At 48.4% G+C, this 17,380-nt stretch overlaps 1 long non-coding RNA gene across 1 annotated transcript; it reads left to right on the plus strand.

Moving 5' to 3' along the window:
• The first annotated feature begins 12,132 nt into the window (after nucleotides 1–12,132).
• On the plus strand, nucleotides 12,133–13,850 carry LOC144331867 (uncharacterized). Its single transcript, XR_013399433.1, has 2 exons — nucleotides 12,133–12,226; nucleotides 12,597–13,850. It is a non-coding gene; the product is annotated as an uncharacterized LOC144331867 (long non-coding RNA).
• Nucleotides 13,851–17,380: the final 3,530 nt, after the last annotated feature.

A 17,380-nucleotide genomic window follows, 5' to 3' on the forward strand; every position in this document is an offset into this window, starting at 1 on the left:
CACCCATGCCACACCACCCACTGGCCTCACTCAGTCTTCCAGGAGTGCCAGGCACTGTGCAAAGCCTTCTCAGGGTAGCAAGGGTTTAGAGGCCAACAACAGAGATGAGGATGAAGATGCCAGCTACCACCCAATTCAGTCATGGAGTGAGATTTCTTTCACGGTACAAACCGTGGCTCCCCGACTGAACTGTGAACTTCCTGGGGGTGAAGTCTGCATTTGAAGCAGCCAGCCTGTGGCAACTTGGAAGTCATCTGTGGCATCTCATTTTTATAGATGAGACCACGAAAGGAGGAAGTGAAGTGTCTAGTGGGTCAGGGTTGGAAGCAACTTAGATGTTCATCTGTGGGGAAATGGATAGATATAATAAGGGATACTGGGTGGGCACAGGGGCTCACGTCTATAATCTCAGCACTTTGGGAGGCCAAGGCAGGAGGATCGCTTGAGGCCACGAGTTTGAGACCAGCCTTGGCAACAGAGTGAGACCCCCATCTCTACAAAAACTAAAAAAACAAATTCGCCAGGTATGGTAGTGCATCTGTAGTCCCCCCTACTTGGGAGGCTGAAGTGGGAGGATCACTTGAGCCCAGGAGTTCGAGGTTATAGTGAGCTATGATCGTGCCACTACACTCCAGCCTGGGCAACAAAGCGAGAACCTATCTCTTAAACTTTTTTTTAAAAGGGATATTTGTAAAATGGATTATTATATAGCAATGAAAAGGAGTGAGTTATCACCACATTTACCAGTAAGGATGAATCTTAAAAATTAATATTGACCAAGAAAAGAAAGTTGCAGAGGAGCCACAGTTGGTAATATCATTTATGTTCATTTTAAAAACCATTTACCCACGGCAGTGCTCTTTGTTGTTCTTGGATATATACATGCGTGTACATAAACGGGTGGCAGATAGCCTGGAAGAACAAAACTATGTTAAATACAGGATGGCCCATGTCTGTGGCTGTGAGGAGGGGAATTGACTCAGTTTGAGCGACTGTCTAGACCAATGATGATATTGAGCCTCTCACAGACAAGTGTCCTTGAGGGAATCAATTCATTCCTGTGTGCCTGCCAATTAAAATAAGTGCGTAAGTTTCCCAGTGTCTCCCAGCCTGCAATGAACACAGCCTGGGCCAGGGGCCCATGACTCCCAATCTGCTTCTGTCCAATTCATGGGACTTCTGCATTCATAAAATCAATATCCTAGGAGAGCTTTCTTAGCCCCCAAAAAATTCTCTTCTGAATCTTGAATATAAAAGTCCACTCCCGAGTGCATTCTCCTGTCTGCCTGGAGATCCGGTGTGTTCTTTGGTTTATGTGGAACATCACCATGTCTGCTTGTTTTTGCTGTTATGTCTTCTTGTTCTTGCTAAGGGAGGCTGATTCAGCCTTAGCACACCTGCTCCTTCCTCAGAGGCCTCCTTTGTTCTTCCATGATCAAACTTCTTTGGTTCTTTTTTTTTTCCTTCTCTCCATCCAACCCCACTTACCTTGAACATCATCTCTGTGCCATGACCTCTGCTGGGTGGGATCCAGACGGCAGTACAAGATAGTTCCTCCCCTCAAGGGACTTAAAATTCAGTACTCCCCTCCCCCAGGCCTAACAACAGGGTAAGGCAGGGTCAGCCGTGAAGGAACAGGGATCTCCAAAGGGAGGTCTATTTAGAGAAGAAACTTTCTTTCTTTCTTTTCTTTCTTTTCTTTCTTCTCTTTCTCTCTTTCCCTCCCTCACTCCCTCCCTTCCTTCCTTCCTTCCTCTTTCTTTCCCTCCCTGCATCCCTCCCTCTCTCCCTCCTTCCTTCCTTTCTTTCTTTCTCTTTCTTTTTCTTTCTTTATTTCTTTCTTCCTTCCTTCCTTCCTTTCTTTCTTTTTCTTTCATTTTTTTGCTTTCTTTCTTTCTTTCTCTCTCTCTCTCTCTCTCTCTCTCTCTCTCTCTCCTCTCTCTCTCTCTCTCTGTCTCTCTCTCTCTCCTTCTTTCTTTTTTTTTTGAGATATGGTCTCACTCTGTAACCCAGGGTGAGTGCAGCAGTGCAGTCACGGCTCACTGCAGCCTCAACCTCATGGACTCAAGCAGTCCTCCAACTTCAGCCTCCCAAGTGCCTGGGACCACAGGCATATACAACCATGCCGGCTACTTTTAAATTTTTTAAACATTAATTTAAAATTTAAAATTAATTTATTGGCCAGGCGCTGTGGCTCACGCCTATAATCCCAGCACTTTGGGAGGCCGAGGTCAGGAGATAGAGACCATTCTGGCCAACATGGTGAAACTCCGTTTCTACTAAAAATACAAAAATTAGCCAGGCATGGTGGCACATGCCTGTAATCCCAGCTACTCAGGAGTCTGAGGCAGGAGAATCGCTCGAACCAGGGAGTCGGAAGTTGCAGTGAGCCAAGATCGCACCACAGCACTCCAGCCTGGCAACAGAACGAGACTCTGTCTCAAAAAAAAAAAAAATTGTAATAATAAATAATGTATTATTATTATTTTAAGGACACGGGGCCTCACTATGTTGCCCAGGCTGGTCTCCAAACTCCCAGACTCAAGCAATCTCTCACCTTGGCCTCCCAAAGTGCATGCCTGGCCCAGAAGCTTTCATAAAGACCATCAACAGCCAGGCCTGTGTGCAGAGGAGCGTGGGCCGAAGCGGGAGGGAAGTGGAAACTGCGTTGATGAGCAATGGTGGAAGGGCCTGGAAAGCAACACTCCATTTCACAGAGAGGGGAGCTCTGTGCCTGTCTGCAGCCCTCAAGGATCCAGTCATGCGGGTTTGGGGGAAGGAGGGCCCCAGCTGGAGTCCACACAGGTTGAGACAATTAGGGGGATAATTTGGGCTGAGTCATCTTGGTGGAGGCCGAGACGTGGGTGTTGGGTGGGTGTGGGCTCCATCAGCATAATTGCTCCAGACTTCTGGTTCTCTTTGACATAGCACTGAAAGAAATTAATCCACCACTTGAAAAGTGTTGATTCTCCTGCTGTAGCTTAACATGAACAGCAAAATCTGCCTGAACCTGACACCAGGGTGACCTAGTGAGGGTCCTGTCCCAGGGGCGGGAAAACAGGCCAGTGCTATTCCTGTACCAAGCCTCAATAATGCCTTAATCTGGAAAATGGGGACAAGACCATATCCCATTAATTCTAAGAGTGTATCTCTTCCCTCATTGTAACATCTTTGAAACTGTGATGCGGTTTACAACTGATGGTGTCTTCGATTTGGTGAACTATGATGATAAGAAGAGAAAAAGAGAAGAATCGCTACCTATTATGGAGTGCTTACTCTGTGTCAGGCACTGTGTCTGTGAACTTTACAATGTAATCCTCTCATCAACCCTAGGAGACGGGGCTTCATATTATGGATGGCAAAACCAGGGTTCCAAGGTTGATTCACATGCTCATACTGGTCACAGTCAGTATGTAGGGAACGCAAAATATGCTGAAGTGTTTGCTTTTGTTTTTGTCTTTTTGAGACAGGGTCTGGCTCAGGCTGGAGTGTAGTGGTGTGATCACAGCTCACGGTAGCCTCAACCTCGTGGGGTCAAGTGATCCTCCCACCTCAGCCTCTCGAGTAGCTGGGACCACAGGCACACACCACCATGTTCAGGTAGTTTTGTTTATTGTTTGTAGTCTTATTGTGTTGCCAAGGCTGGTCTCAAATTCCTGGGCTCAAGTGATCCTCCCACCTCAGCCTCCAAAGTGTTGATATTACAGGCGTGAGCCACCACACATGGCCCTGTGAGGTGGTGTTGACACTTATACATGTATGTGTAGTTTGAAAAGATTGCATGTTTACGTACTCATCATGGTGCCTCATGCATAGTAGGCATTTGATTATTCTGCCCTTCCAGGCTGCCTCTTTTCAGATGGTAGCACTGCCAGGCACAGGGTGGAAGCTGTAGAAATGTTTGCTGCCTGGAAGACTGGAAGGATGGATGAATGTACCCTAATCAATGCCCCACTCACATGTCTTGGCTCCCTGCAGGTCATCTGCAGAGAGATAGTCCCTGTGCTCTTGGCCAGGTGACTGGACAGGCTGGCTAGAAGGGCTGGAGAGTTAACACCCCCAACCCCACCCCAGGAGCAGCCCTCAGCCAGAGAGGGATGGTCACTGGTGGGTAAATACCCCAGCTCCCTCGTCCCTCTGCTGAGGCAGCTGTATCGTAGTGTGCCCAGTCTCCCAGAGGTCCCCAGAAGGACTGCACCCGCTTCCCGCAGTGGTCAGCCACTCCCTAATGCATCCTTCGATGGTTTCCTCCTCTCTCACTTCCCCACTCCTGACCGTACTCCTGGAATTACCTGACAAAGGGCTCACCCCGAGTTCCTTGCCTGAGGGTCTTCTTTTGGGGGAACCCAGATTGAGGCAGTGGTGAACTGGAGTTCAACTGATGGTGCCAGCCAAGGTAGTGGCAGGTGTCAAAGGATCGGCTGATGATAAAGGGGACCTACAGGATGAAGAGGGGGCCAGGCCCTCAGATGACTCACAGAAAGATGCCCCCAGTCACCAGGACAGTTACTAGTTCTGTGGCTGGAGGTTGTTAAGCCTGGGGATCTGCCGAGGCTGCAGGTCAGTGGCCAGACAAGGAACCGCGGGTGAATTCATCACTTATGTCTGTGCACAGAATGGGACTGGCTTCTGCGAGGCCCCATTAGACACCTCAAAGCTGCTGCATTTGTAGTCCTGGGGAAACAGCGCTGGCTTGCTTGGAGTCAGACCTACCTGGGTTTAGATTCCAGCCCTGCAGCTTCCAGGCTCTGTGGGTCGTATCTCCTTCTGAGCCTCACTTTTCTTGTCTGTGCAACAGTCTCCACATCACAGGTTGCTGAAAGGACTCGTTGCAGTAAGATGTGTAAGTGCTTCACACAGAGCAGGACACATGGTAAACCTTCACCACAGAGGCTGAATGTGCAGGCTCCGAGTCAGTTGCCGGGTTCAGGAACTTTCAGTGTCTGTCTGAGTTTCCATTGTCTTTCAACTGTAAAATAGGAAGTGGGGGCAAATATCCTCACCGTGAAAGTACTGTAAGGATTTAGAGGTTATGTACAAGAGGCTCAGAGGCAGTGTGCAGTGGGCACGTGGCAATGTTGGAACCACTGGTATGAGGAGTTAATCAAAATGTGTTTTATCCCCAACACTCACTCACTATACTCCTGCCACACTGGCCTATTTTGTTCCCACCACAGGGCCTTTGCACATGCTATTTCTGCTGCCTGGAAGCCCTCCACAACCCTGACATCCTAATGGCATCTCATAACCTTCCTTCCCATTGTTCCAACTGTACAGCTTCACGTGCTTATTGGAGGCTGCCTCTCCCTTTAGCCTGAGCCCCAAGAGGGCAGGGGCCATGGCTTTTTGGATTGTGAAAGCTTCCCTACCTCTGCATGCAGATTCTAGCATACAATCAACGCCCAATGAATGCTTGTTGAGTGAATGTCTGAATAGGAGGCTTGTGTCTTCAGGAAACTCCTGAACATATGGCTCAAATGCAAAGAATTGTGGAATGGGGTGGGTGAGGGAAGAGGGTTGTGTTTGTTTCAGCTGTTTAGTCCAGGCTGGAGGAAAGGGGCATGTTTGTGGGGCCTGATGAGCCTGTGTTCAGAGCCCAGCTATGGCTTTTGCAAGCTCAGTGATGCTGCCCACCTATGGAGCCTCAGGCTCCTCATCTGTAAAACAGGGAGAATAACATGCACCTTAGCGAGCTGTCAGGAAGAGGAGATAAGTATTAGTTGGTGCAAAAGTAATTGTGGTTTGATTGGTACAAAAGTAATCACAGCCGGGCACGGTGGCTCATGTCTATAATCCCAGCACTTTGGGAGGCCAAGGCAGGCAGATCACCTGAGGTCGGGAGTTCGAGACCAGCCTGATAAACATGGAGAAACCCTGTCTCTACTGAAAATACAAAATTAGCTGGGTGTGGTGGCACATGCCTGTAATCCCAGCTACTCAGGAGGCTGAGGCCAGAGAATCGAATTGCTTGAACCCGGGAAGCGGTTTCGGTGAGCCAAGATTGTGCCATTGCACTCCAGCCTGGGCAACAAGAGTGAGCCTCTGTCTCAAAAAAGAAAAAAAAAAGTAACCGTGGTTTTTGTCATTGACAGTAATGGCAACAACCGCAATTACTTTTGCACCACCTAATACATGGCTCAGCAAAGCCAGCTCTATCTGCAGATAGGTTATATCTTCCACTTTCCTTCAAAGAAGGGGCTCTTTACCTGGCCTGTGATGCTCTAGAATTCTCCACAGAGCCCAGAGCCTGGAGCTCAGGGATGTATTGTGGTTATGAGGCCATCACCTATTGCGAAGTTATAATTGCCGGGTCAGATTTAATAGCATCCTGGAGAGCAGATGGCCACGCCAGGTGGCTCCACGCATCACTCTGTTGGCTTGCCTGGCAGGGCCGCCCCGGTGGGTGCAAGGGGTCTTTGTTCCCAAGATTCACGCAAAGGTCAGGCTGTGGCAGCGTGGATGTTTCCAGGCAGTTCTCGTCTATCGGGGAGGCATCTCTGGCCATGGCTCCTTCTTGGTCTGTGATGGGGAGAATTGAGACCAAGTCTCCAAGTGGGGACAATGAGGGCACAGGAACAGTCATCGAGAAGATGAGGCTCTCGGGGCAAGGGTTTTGCCTTCAGCTCTCAGAAGGGCTGCAGAACTTGCAGGCCCAGGTGGGAGATGGCAAACAGGATCATGAAAGGGCTCAGAGTCAACCGCCAGGTTTGTTTCAGCAGCCACTATGTGCAAATGGCTTCAGTTCTGTGGATGTTGATTTCCTCATCTCTAAAATGGGAATCATGGTACACAGAAAATGAGGAGATACAATCGTAAAGAAGCTTTTTAAAACAGCCTAAGGTGCAGCCACTCTGACCACACAGCTATTTCCTTTCCTGCTTATTTCCAACCCCTCCTGTCTGTGCACATTTAGCTTACGTGGCTGCAGGCGCAATGTGCATTCTGCTTTTCCTAACCTTCTGTTAGATTGCAATTCCTCATGTTTCTACATGCTTCTCGTAGTTCACGTTTTTAATGGTTGCTAGGTTGTCCATTGTGGTGGTGTCTCCAGAGTAACACTCTCTCTCTCTCTCTCTCTCTCTCTCTTTCTCTCTCTCTCTCTTTCTCTCTCTCTCTCTCTCTCTCTCTCTCTCACACACACACACACACACAGAGATAGAGAGAGAGAGAGAGAGAATCTTTGCCGTCTGTGAGACGTTCAGATCACTGCTAGATTTCTACCATGACGGACAACACAAGAATGAACACCTTCCTGTTGATGACTTGTTTTTACTGCTTTTGAATTCTCTCCTGAGGATAAATGCCAAAGCCAGAGTTCCCTGCATGTTGCTCCGTAATTTTGCCATTTGGGGTCAAGAGCAGCATTTCCATCAGGCTGTTCAACAAAGGGGCAGGCTGCCTTGGGTGGCAGTGAGCCTCCCATGCCTGGAGGTGTGCAAGACAATTGGGGCAGCCATCCCTTGATCTGACAACTATTTGTTGGGTCTCACAGTGTACCAGGCAGGGTTAGGGGCTAGGGAAGCTCAGGACTGGTGACTCCCCAGCTCATGCTGTGAGGACCGCACTCCAGGCAGCCATGGATCTGCATGTCTGGATGAATTGTGCCCGGGCAAGGACCGTGGCATCCCATGCTTCAGGGAACCTCAGCTCCATCAACCTGTGGCTCTGTCTTCCCCTGGTGACCTTGCAATTCAGAGGTCATTGCGTGAGATATGATCGTTCTGTTGAATCCTGACTTTAGACCAGAGATTATTTGAGGGTTCTCCCCTTTTAATATTTACCTGCAGAATTTATTCCTCCTGCCTAATTGCTGAGTACTCTTTGATTGACATTTCCTCATTCTCCCATGCCCCACCTCCAGCCCCTGGTAACCAGTCTCCTACTTTCTGCTTCTGTGAGTCTGACTTTTTTAGATTCCACATACATGTGAGATCATGCTGTACTTATCTTTCTGTGTCTGGCTTATTCACTTAGCATAATATCCTCTAGGTTCATCCATGTTGGTCGCAAATGACAGGGTTTCTGTCTTTTATAATGCTGAATAGTATTCCCTTGTGTGTGTATATACATGCATATAATTTTTGTTTGTCAATTAAATATAAAGGCCAGGGCAGTGGCTCACACCTGTAATCCCATCACTTCAGGAGGCTGAGGTGGGAGGATTGCTTGAGCCCAGGAGTTCAAGACCAGCCTGGGCAACATAGCAAAAAAATAAAAAATTAGCCAGGCATGGTGACACCCGCCTGTGGTTCCAGCTGCTCTGGAGGCTGGGGTGGGAAGACTGCTTAAACTTGGGAGTTTGAGGCTGCCGTGAGCCATGATTGCACCAGTGTACTCCAGCCTGGGCGACAGAGTGAGACCCTAATTCAATCATTCAATCAATCCAAATAAATTAATGCATTTTAAAAATATACACGCTGGGCACGGTGGCTCACACCTATAATCCCGGCACTTTGGGAGGCCGAGGCAGGTGGGCCACCAGAGGTCAGGAGTTCGAGACCAGCCTGGCCAACATGGTGAAACCCTGTCTCTACTAAAAATACAAAAATTAGCCAGGCGTGGTGGCGGGCACCTGTAGTCCGAGTTACTTGGGAGGCTGAGGCAGGAAAATCGCTTGAACCTGGGAGGCAGATGTTGCAGTGAGCCAAGATGGCACCACTGCACTCCAGCCTGGGTGACAGAACAAGACCTGTCTCAAAAAAAAAAAAAAAAAAAATTCCAGTTATTAAAGATTGCAATGGGGCTTGTGAGATAGCAGCTGTGGAAGTTACTTCTTAAGTTTCTGAGAATCACTGAGCAGCTTCTGTGGTCTGTTTCCAGGGAGTGTGCAGAAATCCTACCCTGCAGGGGCCCCCATCATGAACTGCTGGCCTTAGTGGTTGTCTGAAGGAAGTTTGAGACCTGATGCCCTTGGGTTGCTGTACGTCCTTCTACCACTCACTTCATCACTCTCTTTCTACTTCAGGCAGGTGGTGATGGTAATCCATAATCCCTGGGTTCCAGCCAAGCTGGGGCACTTCGCTGTCTCCCCTACATGGTCCATGATCAAGGTTCCTGGGGACAGAATCCAGATTTTCCTTTGGGGCTCCGCACCCGCTCTCCCATCCCAGACTGCGGATATGGGATGGGGCTGATCTCACTCCCTAACTCTAGGAGTGGGTTTTGATGCAGACCTGGTCAACAAGATACCACTGTGATTAGCTGGGGGATGGGCCCATCAGAGCCAGCAAGTGCCAGCTCTAAGACTTTGGCTGAAAGTTCTATGCAAGAGGGATTTTCTCTCTGGTGGGGTTGCTAAGCCACAGGAGGCAAGCCTTGAGCTTCCGGAGACTATCTTGTCATCACAGAGGGAGGGCCTGTCTGGAAAGAAGCCAGAACACAGCCAAGACATGGAGAGAGGCTGGTTTCTAAATTGAGCACTTGAATCCAGCCATACCTGAAGCTGGAGTCAATTATATGAGTCAATGAATTTCCATTTTGGTGTCAGCCAGTTTGTGCTGGGTTTCTGTCGCTCCTGACTGTGCTATTGCCTCCACTCATACTCCTGTGCAACATAACTGCTGCATAAGAGCTGGAATCATCTTTCCAAAACACAAATTTGACCTAGTCACAACTGTTTAAACCGTGCAAGGCTCCCCAGTCGCCTCAGGATAAAGCCTGAACTCCTTAGCTTGGTGTTCAAGCCCTAGATCTGTCGATGGCGGCCTCCTTTCCCACTTTGTCCATCAGGGACATTATATTCAGCTACACACTCCCCTGTCACTACACCTTTGTGCCCTTCCTCATGCTGTTCCCTCAGCTCAAATGCCTGTCCCCATTGAACTTCACCTTCCATGTTCAGTTCCAGGGTAATTTCCAATGGAGGTGGGTTGGGTTTTGCACATTGAAATTACTTGCTCATATAACTACCAGGAGTGTGTGTTATAAATGCAATTTCCCCCAACTACTGGGTTGGATTCTTTGGGGTGGGGGCCAGGAATCTCAGATTTTCTTTCTTTCTCTTTCTTTCTCTTTCTTTCTCTCTCTCTCTTTCTTTCTTTCTTTCTTTCTTTCTTTCTTTCTTTCTTTCTTTCTTTCTTTCTTTCTCTCTCTCTTTCTTTTTTTTTCTTTTTTTCTTTTCTTTTTTTTTTGACAGAGTCTTACTCTCTTGCCCAGGCTGGAGTGCAGTGGCATGATCTTGGCTCACTGCAACTTCCGCCTCCTGGGTTCAAGCAATTCTCCCATCTCAGCCTCTCAAGTAGCTGTGATTATAGGTGCTCACACCACACCTGGCTAATTTTTGTAGTTTTACCAGAGACAGGGTTTCACCATGTTGGCCAGGCTGGTCTTGAACTCCTGACCTCAGGTTATCCACTCGCCTCGGCCTCCCAAAGTGCTGGGATTACAGGTATGAGCCACCATGCCTGGCCAAATCTCTGATTTTAATAAGAGCCCTGAGCATCTTCCTCTCTCCCCCACTGCCCCATATGTTTTCCTCCTCTGAGCCTCATTTGTCTGTAAAATGGGTATGAGAAACCTACCTGGAAAGGCAGCTGGGGGAATGAAGTGCGACAATGCATATAAGCCTGTGGAGGGACACTCAGGGCTCCAGCATGATTATGATGGTCATTAGGGTTATGCTGTCTTGCAGGGCAACTCATTGTCCCCATTTGCCCAGGACAGAGGGGTTTCCTTGAAAGTGAGACTTTCAGTTTTGAAACTGGGAAAGGTCTCGGGCAAATCAGGATGAGGTGGTTACGCTGCATCTCCTTCTTTCTTTTCCCTGGAACAAAGATCTTGCTTGCCTGCCCTGACGCCACTGTCCGTTAAGAATCACTAAATCCGACAACACAACAGAAAGGCAGGGAGCTCCAGGAACAAAAGGACAAACCAGTTTTGAAAATACTAAGGATTGGCGTTTTCCTTCCAGCAGTGATATGGTCTGTATGTTGCCCTTGTCCCACGGCCGGGGTCACGTTGTGACACTCCACCACCTCTCAGCCCCACCTATGTGCGTGATGGGGCCAAGAAGGCCATGTTGGCCACAGTCTGGCTTGTGTTTTCTGAGTTCTGGACACTCCAGACTATACATCTAAATATTCCTTTCAGTAGAGTCTAGGAGATTTTATTTATTTATTTTTTTTCTGCACTGAGTTCCTGGATTTATTTTGAGCCAAACGGCTCCTCACCCAAACTCCTCTGCCTCCTTTCAAAACCCAAGGCCACGTCCAACCTCACAGGCCCAAACCACGCTTACATAACCCGCAGTGACACTAAGTGTTTGTGAGGCTTGCTGAAGTGGGGCTGGGGCTGCCCGCTCCAGAGCACAGGGGACATTCTGTCCTGCAAAATGATGCTGTTTGGGGCGTGTGCGTGAGCGCGTGTGTTTTTCCCCTCCTGAAGTTCAAAAACAACTCCTTTTGCTCAAGCTGTCAAAAAAGAGAAGAAGAAGAAGAAGAAAAAGGAGAAGAAAGTCTGCAATAATTTCAGTGTTGGGCCCAGATCAAGAATTGCAAACACTAAGATAATATTTTCCAAAGTTACCAGGCGAGTAGGAGTCGCCGAATTACGGGAAATTGGAGGCTGACCTGGTGTAACTTCCAGGGGCCCGGTCTCCTGGCTGCTTCCTCAACGGCGGTGGGCTTTTTCCTGTGATCATTACAGCTCACCGTGATCTTGTCCTTACTACGTGCCAGGTGCCAGGTGAGACACTTGTCTCCTTTATCTTACTTATTCCTCACAAACGGGTCCTCTTCTTGTCCCCATTTTGCAGAGGAGAAAAATCAAGTTCAGAGAAATGGAAGACCCTTGCTCAAGGTCAGTGTACTGATTACTGCAGAATAGCGATTTGAATCCAGGTCAGCCTGATTCCAAAATATAGACTTTCACCACTGCCTGATGTCAGACGAAGTACCTACTGTGTGCAGATAGATGCATGTTCAGCTTTCATGCCGAATATCTAGCCAAGACTCAGCTTCCATACTTCTTTTACATTTTTTATTTCTTGAGATTCAGTCTCCCTCAGTCACCCAGGCTGGAATGCAGTGGTGAAATCATGGTTCACTGCAGTCTCGACCTCCTGAGTTCAAGCAATCCTCCCACTTCGGCTTCCTCAGTAATTGGGACTACAGGCACGTGCCACCATGCCTAGCTTTTTTTTTTTTTTTTTTGGTAGAGATGGAGTTTCATCATGTTGTCCATGCTGGTCTTGAAATCCTGGGCTCAAGCCATCCACCCACCTTCCAAAGTAGGATTACAGGCATGAACCACAGCACCTGGCCAGTTTCCATACTTCTAGCCAGTCCTCCAAAAGGTGGCATTTTGTGTGTGTGTGGGTTTTTTTGTTTGTTTGTTTGTTTGTTTGTTTAAGGAGTCTCACTCTGTCGCCCAGGCTGGAGTGTAGTGGCACGATCTTGGCTCACTGCAACCTCCGCCTCCCGGGTTCAAGAAATTCTTCTGCCTCAGCCTCCCGAGTAGCTGGGACTACAGGCACCCGCCATACCCGCCACCACTCCTGGCTAATTTTTGTATTTTTAGTAGAGATGGGGTTTCACCATGTTGGCCAGGCTGGTCTCGATCTCCTGACCTCATGATCCACCTGCCTCGGCCTCCCAAAGTGCTGGGATTACAGGTGTGAGCCACTGCACCCAGCCAGTATTTGGTGCTTTTGGGGTGGGGAGGGTTCGAGAGGCTGGCACCTGCAGCCACACTGTGTTTACCAATGGGCCTGTGATGAATGCTGCTATAACCTGGTTCTCTGATGGAGAAATCTGAGGCCTGGGATAATTTCAGTGTTGGCCCCAGATCAAGAATTGCAAATACTAACTCAGAGCCTGTGTCCATGAAGCAGCTCAAAGAGAGAAAGGAGCTGCCATTTGGCTGAACACCTACTATATGCACGAGGGACCTTGTCTGATTTAATCCTTACAAAAACCTCTGATGCCAGGTGCTGCCATGTATCCCCACTGTAGAGCCGGCGAACCTGGGCTCTGAGAGGGAATGGGATTGCCCAAGGTCACACAGCTTGGAGACGGTGGAGCGGAGGTGGAACCCACATTCACCTGATTCAATCAATGTGTCCCAAATGCTTATGCTGCTAGGTGAGGCCTCTGACAATGTGGAGGTGAATGAGATGCACTCCTGGTCCTTAAGGCGTCTGGCTGGGGAGATAGGCCAGAGACCTTGCAAAGTGACAGTGCTGGAATGGAGCAGCTTGGGGATCCAAGGGACCAGTGAGGGAAGGCCTCTTGGAGGTGATGATTATACCAAGAACTACCAGCCTAGAAGGTTCATGATGGCAGAGGCTGCATTTAAACTGGTCACCATGGTTGCCCAGCATTGAAACATTGTAGGCACCCAAAATGCATGCATTGAATCACTGAACAAGTAGGCAACGTAAGAGGAAGTGGTTGTGGTAGACAAAAAAATAGCCCCCACAGACATCCAACTCCTCGTCCCCAGGACCTGTGACTATGTTACCTTACAAGGCAAAAGAGACTCTGCAGATGAGATTAGGGTTAAGGAGTCTGGAGATGGGGAGATTATCCTAGATTGGGTGGGCCCAATCTAACCATCTAGGTCCTTAAAAGCAGAGGGCTTTTCCTGACCTTGCTGAGAGGGAGGTGTGACTATGGAAGAATGACTGGAGAGAGGCAACGCTGCTTGGCTTTGAAGATGGAAGGAGAAAGCCAGGAGCCAAGGAATGCAGTAACCTCCAGGATCTGGAAGAGGCAAGAGGACAGAAGCTCCTCTAGAGTCTCTGGAAAGGAGTGCAGCCTCAGCACCTTGATTTTAACCTAGTCTGACCCATGGCTGCCTTCTGACCTCCGGAACTGTCAAGTCATAAATTGGTGTTGTTTTAAGCCTTAAAAGTTTGTGGTAATTTGTTACAGCAGCAATAGGAAACTAATATAGTGGAAGACAGTTCCAGGCAGAGGGAACAGCATGTGCAAAGGCCCAGAGGTAAGAACATGGCCTGTGCAGCAGAGTGCCAGCAGGGGGCGCCAAGGCTGGTGTGCCTGCTGCTGCTTCCTGCTCTTTCACCAGGACACACTGGCAATGAGATAGGTCCAGGTTCACCAACATCAGTAGATATCTGAAGGCTCCCTGTGCCCCTCCATGTGCACACCCAGGGGGCATCCTCTAGAAAGCCAGCCAGGGAAGACACATTGGCAGGTCACACTGGGAGAAGAACCCCTGCTCATCTCTGGCCTGCCTTCTTTCCAGGGATTTTATGAGACAACGCGGGGTAGGGCCCTTTGGAAAAGGGAGGAAAGCTTGACCAGTGGAAGAGATGTTTAGCTATCAGAATGGAGCCCAAGGGTTCTGAGTTAGGCCGTTCTTGCATTGTTGTAAAGAAATACCTGGCTGGGTGGAGAGGCTCACACCTGTAATCCCAGCACTTTGGGAGGCCAAGGTTGGCAGATCACTTGAGGCCAGGAGTTTGAGACCAGCCTGGGAAACATGGCAAACCCCTGTCTCTACAAAGAAATACAGAAAATTAGCTGGTGTGGTGGTGCACACCTGTAGTCCCGGCTACTCAGGAGGCTGAGGTGGGAGGATCACCTGAGCCTGGGAGATGGAGGTTGCAGTGGGCTGAGATGACGCCACCGCATTTCAGCCTGGGTGAAAGAGTGAAGCCTCATCTGAAAAAGAAAAAAAAGAAAAAAGAAATCCCTAAGACTAGGTAATTTACAAGAAAATAGGTTTAATTGTCTCACAGTTATATAGGCTATATAGGAAGCATAGATAGCTCCAGCATCTGCTTCTGGGGAGGTCTCTGGAAGCTTCCAATCATGGCAAAAGGCCAAGCAGGAGCTTGTACCTCCATCACACGATGAGAACAGGAGCAAGAAAGAGGGGATGGGGAGGTGCCACGCTTTACAGCATCCAGATTTCAAGAGAACTCACTCACTATCGCGAGCACAGCACCAAGCCATGAGGGATCCTCCACTATGACCCAAACACCTCCCACCAGGCCCCACCTCCAACACTGAGGATTACAATTCGACATCAGATTCGAGTGGGGACAAATATCCGAAACTACATCATGCTCTATTCCTGTATGCTCTCTTATGGTGGTACTATTCCTTTATATGATTCTAACCTCGTTGTAGCACTTTATGGCGTGCCCTGTAGTCTCCCACATGAGCCTGCCCTGAGCCTGTGAGGTCTGCGGGGCCAAAGGCAATAGTCCCAGGACACAGAGGACAATAGTGTTCAGAGAGTTGCGCTGACCTGCCCCAGGGTGCCCAGCATGGTGTGCAGAGATCAGCTGGGGGACCTGTGTCTTCTGATGGCTTCTTTCTTGCTCCCACACCACCTCTTGAGAGGTGAGTGACATGCAGTTTTTAAAAATTGTACATAACATAAAATTATCATTTTAACTATTTTATTTTATGTATTTTTTTAGACAGAGCCTTGCTTTGCCACCCAGGCTGGAGTGCAGTGGCACAATCTCGGCTCACTGCAACCTCCGCCTCCCAGGTTCGAGCAATCCTCCTGCCTTAGCCTCCAGAGTAGCTGAGACTACAGGCATGTGCACCACCACGCCTGGCTAATTTTTGTATTTTTAAGCAAAGATGGTGTTTTATCGTGTTGGCCAGGCTGGTCTCAAACTTCTGACCTCAAGTGATCTGCCCTCCTCAGCCTCCCAAAGTTCTAGGATTACAGGCATGAGCCACTGTGCCCTGTCATTTTAACAATTTTAAATGGTACAATTCAGTGGCATTAAGTACATTCACAGTGTTATGTAAACATGACTTCTAAATAGTTCCAGGACATCTTCACACCAGAAAAACCCTCCATATCCATTAAGCGGTCAGTACCTATTCCCCTGCCCAACCCACCCCAGGCACTGACAACCACTCATTTACTTTCCGTGTTTCTGGATGTGCCTAATCTGGACATTTCTTATAAATAGCATCATATAACCAGTGACTTTTTGTGTCTGGCTCCTTTCACTTAGCATAATGTTGTCAAGGTTCATCCATGACGTAGCATGCATCAAGACTTCATTCCTTTTCATGGCTGAATAATATTCTGTTGCATAGATACATTTACCACATTTTTTTCATTCATTCATCAGCTGATGGACAATTTAGATGGTGTCCACCTTTTGGCTATTACAAATAATGTGGCTATAAACAGTTGTGCTCAAGTTTTGTTTGAAGACCTGTTTTCAATTCTCTTGGGTTTATACCTAGGAGTGGAATTGCTGGGACCTGTGGGTAATTCTAAGTTTAACTTATTGATGAACCTGAATTAACTTTTAACTTGCCCTTGGTCACAGTTTGTGAAAATTAAGACAGAGCTGACGTTTCTGACTTGAGCCTGAGTTCATTGCCACAGTGCTTTCCTGGTTCTGAGGGGTACGGAAGTGCCTACCCAGGTTAGGCCCCCACACAGCTCTGAAGAGTCGTCACTGTTACTTATTAAAAACTGAAGTTTATGGCACAGTCTGGGACTAATGGAGTCGCTCAGAGAGGGTGAGAATAGTAGGTAGACCAGCCTCTGCAACATAGTGAAACTGTCTCTACAAAAATACAAAAATTAGGGCTGGGCTCAGTGACTCACGCCTGTAATCTCAGCACTCTGGGAGGTGGAGGCGGGTGGATCACCTGAGGTCAGGAGTTCGTGACCAGCCTGGCCAACATGGTGAAACCCCAACCCTACTAAAAATTACAAAAAAAGGCCAGGTGCAGTGGCTCATGCCTCTAATCCCAGCATTTTGGGAGGCTGAGGTGGGCGGATCGTGAAGTCAGGAGATTGAGACCAGCCTGGCCAACATAGTGAAACCCTGTCTCTACTGAAAATACAAAAATGAGCCGGGTGTGGCAGCACGCACCTGTAGTCCCAGGTGCATGGGAGGCTGAGGCAGGAGAATCACTTAAACCCGGGAGGCAGAGGTTGCAGTGAGCCGAGGCCACCCCATTGCAGTCCAGCCTGGGTGACAGAGTGAGACTCCATCTAAAAAAAAAAAAAAAAATTAAAAAAAATACAAAAAAAAAAAAAAATGAGCCAGGTGTGGTGGTGGGCGCCTGTAATCCCAGCTATTCAGGAGGCTGAGCCAGGAGAATCACTTGAACCTGGGAGGCGGAGGTTGCAATGAGCCAAGATTGCGCCACTGCACTCCAGCCTGGGTGACAGAGAGAGACTCCATCTCTAAATAAATAAATAAATTAATTAAATAATAAATTTAAAAAATACAAAAATTAGCTGGGTGTGTTGGTGTGTGCCTATAGTTCCAGCTACTCGAGAGGCTGAGGTGGAAGGATCGGTTAAGCCTGGGACATTGAGGCTGCAGTGAGCCATGATCGTGACCACTGCACTCAGCCCAGGTGACAGAGAAGTAGGTGGAGAGATGTGTTGGAGGAGGCACTCTTGTGTGAACTTGAAGGAA

The sequence above is a fragment of the Macaca mulatta genome, chromosome 10 (genome assembly GCF_049350105.2).
Source record: "Macaca mulatta isolate MMU2019108-1 chromosome 10, T2T-MMU8v2.0, whole genome shotgun sequence".
Taxonomy (NCBI): Eukaryota; Metazoa; Chordata; class Mammalia; order Primates; family Cercopithecidae; genus Macaca; species Macaca mulatta.